We start from the raw sequence: 7,005 nt of genomic DNA, 5'->3' as shown, positions 1-7,005 counted from the left end.
TGCTGCTGTGTTGAGAGTGAAGAAACACCATTTGCTCAATTTCTGTGGCATCCTGCACATACATTCATCGTTGAACTGCTGATGGCAAAAGGAGATTTGACTCACGTAGGCAGTGAGACAATGGTGGCAGCAGTCTTGGCCCAAATGTGGACAATCAGCTGGCAGCCCTAGTGGAAATGCTTTGCTTTGTCTTGGGGCTAAATCACTGGTAAGGCTGTGATTCTCTATTAGCTCCCTGTTGTGGCCCATGAGATGGCAAATCAGGTTCGCACACGGGCACTTGTGCCTCATAGGCACCAGTGCCAGAAAACACAGCATCGCCTTCACATAAACTAATACTGCTGTATGAAACTTGTGCTTGGAACCTCTGTAAATTCAACAGAAAAGACTTCTTTTGTCTTGCTGCTACTCCTGAATTTATAGGTAGCCTGCCTTGCTGGATAATCCTCAGTTTCCCGCCTGCATTTCCAAAGTACTTCTAGCAGTTCCCCCGTGACCGCTGTCTTTGTTTCCCTTTTTGCCCTATTCCTGCACGTGCAGTACATGCATTGTGTACAAGGCAGTGCAGAATTCAAGTAAAGAGTCGTAAATCAGGCTCTGCTTTATGGAGACCTGACCCCCGTACCAAGAGGCACAATGAGAGAGCTAAATACTGTGGCTGACAGGTAATTACTCAGACAGACTGTCATACATTGCCATATCCCGGTACCGAGTGTGAACCCTGGCACGAAGAAGTGATAAAATGATCCTTACAAATTCTAGCTTCCTATCAGCTGAAGTGAGGCAAGTTAGCCAAAACTGTACTCAGTTACCATGTTAGTTACCACTGCCGTTCTCTGCAGAACTGCAGCTTTGTGTCACTGACAGTTTTTCTAGAAAATATGGACCGTGACCACTGTTTTCTGATGGACATTCAAGATCTGGAGAGAGCTTTTGTAACCTTTACCCTGTTTTATGTATTTATATTGAACGAGGCATGCGCTGTCCCCAATAAATTAAGCCTCTTGGTGTGCTCATTAGGTGGAAAAAGCACTATTGTTCTGACTTACTGAGGAATGGAGAAGATTGACTTTGTGCACAGCGGAGGTCAGGCTAGAACCTGCGCTTTCTGAATTTCAGTTGAATAGGCCTAAGTTTTGCAAATTGCAGCCCGTGTTCTAGGAAAAACAGGTTCAGCCTGCAACCTGTGAATGCGATTGTATACATATGCACACGGTTGCAGCAAATGCTTGCCAATCTGGCATCCTTTACTGTGTATGCAATTGGTACCACAAAAAATCTGTCAGTATAACATCCATAAAAAATAATGTGTTGCATTCCTCTTACTGGCTTACACATATGGAACCTAAAAAGGTTGAAAATAAGGGACTCAGTCTTTTATATATTGTTTTGGAAGAGAAAACAGTGACTTAATTCTGACTACATAGGCATCCAGGGTGAACCATTGAGAGTGAATACAGCCGTTGCCTGCAGGTACTACTTTTCCTGAGAACATGGCAGCAACCAATACTGAAGAGCAACATTAATCAATGAACCTTCTGAAGCTACCTTCAGAGATACCCAGTGAATGAAAACCCTATTTCCCAGAGCAGGACAAGGGACCTGTCACCATACCAAAGACACAGAAATAAGGTGAACAGGAAGAAGTCATGCAGTGAAGCTGACAGATCATCTGGTAAGGATCCTGGACTGAGATATCCAGGTCTCCAAGCCAACATGTTCTTTGCCAAAGGTGACATTTTACCCCCTTTTCAGATGATAAGTAGATGTTGATTTTGTTCTAGTGAGACCAGCCTGCCTAACTGTAGTTCTTACAGTCAGCCTGGACTTTCCATGAAGCCACATGTTCTTGTATCAGAGCATACTGGGCATTTTCTCTAAACAAGGTTGTGGAAATAAGCAAGAGAGCTGACACTTTGAGGCAAACTCTACAGAGTTGAAGAAGCCAGAATGATGCTGCCATTTACAGAAGCTACGCCCAGGATCAGCATCCAGGGTTACTTGGAGAGAGCATATAAAAGCTGGGAAAGGCAAAGACAACCCTTTATCATTAATCTGTGATAGCATGTCTGTGCTTCCATAATGCAAGACTGCAGTTAGATTTCAGCTGAGAGTTCTGAGAACCATTGCAGAGGCAAATGTACCGTTCCCTGATTCTTATTTATTGCTTGTTTTGTTTGTGAATGCCTTGTTTTGATTTAACATGACAACGTGATTGCCTAAATAGAAGGCTTCTATCTCTGCAAACACACAGATGAGTTGGAATCCAGACAAAGGTCTCAGAAGAATTTCTTTCAAAATGGAAGTAGAAAATACCACCTAATACTAATTCCTATATAAGCACATAATTACTCCCATTTCCAATTAGCAGCTGAATTCCAGCTCAATACAAAGCACTGTACATAAATCCACAAATCCTAAAGAGTGAGAGAATTAAAACATGCACACCACTAGGCATGCTGCTTGACCTAAGCAGTGAATAGTAAGGTAAATTTTTGCAATATATACACTAGAAAATTCTCACTTCATAAGTGAATTTCAAAGCTTATGTAGATTTATTGGTTTGTGAAAGGGTTAGTTTTTACTCAGTGTTTCTGCCTGCACCCAATTTTAGTTCAAGATTTGTTTGGTATATATTTTCAAGGTCAAATCACATCATTAAGATGTACATCCTGTAAAATGCAGGTCATAGAATTACATCCAGTGACTGGACAGCCCATAAGCTTTTCTGCTAAAAGATCAGACCCTGAATGTGCATGTAAGTCACTATGCACTTACAAAAAAATAGATGCACACATATTGTACAGAAGAAAAGATACAGTTCATATTAGTTTTTGTCTGCTGTTGGCAAATGTGTTGCAAATGTGGTCTTTCACATCCTGTAAGGTGCTCAGCACCTCTGAAGCACATAATGTGGATATAAGATGCCCTCCCTTGGGAGCAGGAGACAGGAGGCAGGGGAGATCATCCATCTCCCAGCAAGCTGCCTTCAGCATCCCAGCCCTCTCTGGTTTTGGTGTATAGCCCTGACTCAATGAAATTTTTAAAAATGAGACCCTGTTGTGCTTTCATGTCAATGCTTTTTGGTAATTTGATAAATCTTTTGGGTGCTTAGACTACAAAACTTTATTTCTTCAGGTTAGATCAGATGTTCAAGAGAATCACACCTTCAAAGGTAAGATCCTCAAACTCAGCAATCCATGACATTGTACGGATGAGACTTGTCAAAAGTCGAGAGAGCTATCTGGCAATTTAAGTTAATGGTACATGGGAAAAAAAAATGTGTTAAACCTTTAACTTTATTGGTTGCTGTAGGGAGTTAGACTCCCGTTGCTTGGGATCTTTAGGAGTAATGGTATAGTAAAGCTCTCACCTGTACATGGCTCATGCCTTTCTCGAGCAGTTTGAATTTTTGTGCCTCTGCTGGCTGATAATGATCTTCTGGTATTACTTTCACTATGGGTGTCCAGAGGGAGATATCATAACTGGTTCTGACACTCTCGTTCTACCAGAAAATTTTCAGTAGCTTTGAGAAAGCAGAATGGTGTTTTGAATTTTTCTGGTTTGATTATTTTTTTTTCTTGTGAAAGCGTAACGAGAGTTGGATTGTTTTAGATTATCATTTAGCAGAAAAAGCATGTTAGGAAATGAAAAAATGTTTCAAGGCAATCTGTTTCTCTGCAAAGTTTTGAGAGCTGCTCCTTCTTTGTCATGTGATAGGAAAGCTAAAAAACATACAAAACCCCAAAAGATCAGGGATTAAACAGAAAAGAGTCTGGGATGTAGGTCTGATAAGGAAATCTGAAGAAGTCAGATCTATTTCAGTTACTATTAGATGGTAGGAAACTTTCAGGTAAGACTTACATGCATGTAGTTTGTTCTGTTGATGCAAAATCCCTCCTTCTCAGTTTGCTTTGGAGAGGAAGAAGTGAAGAGCACAGCAACAAGTCTGCTGGTGTCAAAAAAGGTGTAACAAGCACCTTTAACACAGTAAAGCACTGGTTTTTGTGCTTGGTCTTTTAGGATCTTTTCCCCACTGACCTTGAAAAGATGTTCTGACTAGAAAAGACACCAGGTAAAATCTTGGTCTTTAACAAGTGAGCAACTATGCTTTTTCAGCTTTGGGAGGGACAGGATTTTACTGAAGGAAAGGTAAGCCCCATTAACATCACAGTTTTGGTTAATTTTCAGCATGAGTGTAGGGTCTAAAGAGGAGAATCTACCTCAACACAATTGCTCTTAAATTTACTTCTGCTGTAAAGTAGTCCTTTTTCTTTCGTTTTTTTTAGGGAGGTGGAAGGATGGGGAGAGGGGCAGGAGGAGGGCTGTGCATAAGTTGTATCCAACCTGGAGAGGTAGAACAAGTCTACCATTATGATGCTACTCTGAGAGACCAAAAAGGTGAATTAAAAATAATGCCCTAAATCTTGCTTCATCTAGGCCAGAAGTAGGAGTTACACTTACAGTTCTTCAGCATCTAGAAATCACTGTAACTGTAAGACTGTCTTTTCTCATTAGCTCTCCTGGCTGATCTCTTTATACGTATTCATTATGTTTTCATGAGAAGAAAGAATACAAAGTTTCAACTACTAGTGCTGTGAAAGCTTCCATATAAAACAAATCCTCGTCAATTCTTTTGTTCCAGTACAGACATGAAATATCACTTGAAATACTACCAGTTCAAAGAGTTTTAAAAGGTAGGATACACATGAACCACATGGTAGTAACGGAAATAGTTAACATGGTATGTAAGCATTTGATTTTTAATTGTATTTTAAAAACATCCAAGGATACCAGTAATATATATATAAAAGTGAAAAATGATTGTGAAAACTCACTCTACCCCAGCTCTGTATCATTTCCCTGGCTAAGAGACAGATACTCATTTTCAAACCCAAGATTTTAAATGACTTGCCTGGGGCTGCACAGAAACCAGTGGCAGGGACAGGATTCGAATCAAAGTTCTTAACACCTCTTCTCCCTCTGCTAGACCAATGCTTTCTGGCCTGACCAATGTGTCTAGAACAAAACTTTTACTACTTTTTAACGATGAAGAGGCAGCGTTTCTGCAATATTGGGGAGGTGACGAGGGATGGAGCTCACATCTAACAATCTGTGGGAGTACTTGTATTCAAATAGGAATGCTCTAGTGTATGCGGGGCAATTTGGTTACAGCAGTTATGCATGACCTGTGCATTTGTAAGTATGTACAAATGACCACAGGGAAGGTCAGGAAATGATGGCTATGAAGATTAAATACAGCAGTTGTTTTTTTACTTAGGAACCATTGCTCTGCAGCATCTGAGCTCTTTGCAACTTCCTCTCTGCCAGGATCAGTTACTGACATTTTCTGAAACACTGGTAAGTGATGACTGCCAATAAACATTTTGAACTAGTTCTGCCACCGTCAATGTCTTTAAATGTTCTTTGAATCATTTTTCTCAAACTGCACAGTACTGCGGTTTATTTCTTCTCATTGGATCCTGACTGGGGACAGTGCAGGACTTAATGAAATCTTCACTCTCCCTATTGAAGACAGGCTTTATAGTCAATAAGGTTTTGACCTTTTGTCAGTCATTTCTATACCTAAGTGGTTTTTTTTGCTTCCCCTCCTTGCCCCCCTGATCTTCTGGACAGAGGTGCCCCTCCTCAAGACAACCTCACGAGACAGGAATTTTTAGCTGCCTGTAAGCAAGCAGGGCAAAACTAGTCAATCAGTGGTCCCAACTGCAGACTGTCCTCATTTTTTTTTCTGCTTGCACAGCTATTCCTAATGGATATTTTTATTGGTGTTTATTTTTAACGTCTTCTTGTCTTACTGACAAAGATGAATGAGCTGTTTTCTGAATCTCGTTGTGTTGTTATGAATCTCAACATTTGAAACCCTGCTTTTAGTCAAATTATAACTCTAGACTTTGGCTGTGCTGCTAAAGAAGGATCCACTTTTCCTTAAAAACTGAAAAAGAAGGGGGAAAAGCCCCCACTTGGGAAATCACATATCTCCCTAACCAGAGGGATGTGATCCAACGTGGCTTTGAACTTTTAAGAAAAAATTCTGTTTCTGAGCTAGGCAAAGCTATTCTATGTATTACTAAAAAAACCAAACCAATCAACTCAAATGTTCTCTCCCATGAAAAAGCTAAAATGCAGGTCTTACACTGATCAATTTTTAAATGGTCTTCAAGGAATGGAAGAAAGGTTTGTATCATCTTCTGACACATGGAAACCCATTTTTGTTAAGTTTCTGCTCTTTGTTCAGTTAGACATTTCATTTTTTTTTTTTTTGTTAAATCTACTACGCCATTAAGGAAATTGATCTCAAAATAATAACTTCTACCAAAGATTGGTAATTCTTTTGCGTTTTTCATAGCCTACAACCGCTGCTGCAGCACTTTTTACAGGCTGCTTTCATTCCGTTGTTTATCTTCCACTTGCACAAGCTGACACACAGAAAGAACGTGCAGATCTGAATGCTGAAAAGCGTCCAGCTGAGTTAACAGCCATGGAAAAATCACGTTGCCTAACGTTTTTTTTTTCGCTTTGAAATTTCTGAACGAAGGAAATACCCGCTTCATCCATTTGGCTGTCAAAAGTAACTACTGAAACAGACTTGCTGCGTTTTACTTCGCTCGTCTCTGCTTTCGGACGTTCAGCTTTTTCCAGCACCTCGCCTTCCAGAAGCTCAAGCGCCTGCGGTCAGGGCTGGAAATCGGGAGCTCAGCTGAGGCGCTGGCGAAGGGCTCAAATTTCTGAACGAAGGAAATACCCGCTTCATCCATTTGGCTGTCAAAAGTAACTACTGAAACAGACTTGCTGCGTTTTACTTCGCTCGTCTCTGCTTTCGGACGTTCAGCTTTTTCCAGCACCTCGCCTTCCAGAAGCTCAAGCGCCTGCGGTCAGGGCTGGAAATCGGGAGCTCAGCTGAGGCGCTGGCGAAGGGCTCTGCCTGAGCTGCCCGGGCGGGAAACGCCGGCTGGAAGGGCGGACGGGAGGTGCTGGCGGCGC

The 7,005-nt window shown here is 41.2% G+C and overlaps 1 protein-coding gene across 3 annotated transcripts in view; it reads left to right on the top strand.

Annotated features, from left to right (window-relative positions):
• The window catches only part of GOLM1 (golgi membrane protein 1), a 58,296-nt gene that overhangs the window by 14,327 nt on the left and 36,964 nt on the right, over positions 1-7,005 (top strand). For 2 of the 3 annotated variants that reach the window (XM_035888939.1, XM_035888938.1), the window contains exons 4-7: positions 1,428-1,675; positions 3,139-3,175; positions 4,290-4,401; positions 5,282-5,361. The gene's annotated coding sequence lies outside the window, so the exon portion shown is untranslated. The remainder of the gene's footprint in view (positions 1-1,427; positions 1,676-3,138; positions 3,176-4,289; positions 4,402-5,281; positions 5,362-7,005) is intronic. The other variant, XM_009649221.2, reaches the window with a different exon arrangement.

Source organism: Egretta garzetta, unplaced genomic scaffold (assembly GCF_000687185.1).
Source record: "Egretta garzetta isolate BGI_Z169 unplaced genomic scaffold, ASM68718v1 scaffold41, whole genome shotgun sequence".
In the NCBI taxonomy this organism is placed as follows: Eukaryota; Metazoa; Chordata; class Aves; order Pelecaniformes; family Ardeidae; genus Egretta; species Egretta garzetta.
Note: the sequence above shows the minus strand (reverse complement) of the source record. Positions and strands in the feature narration are given on the sequence as shown.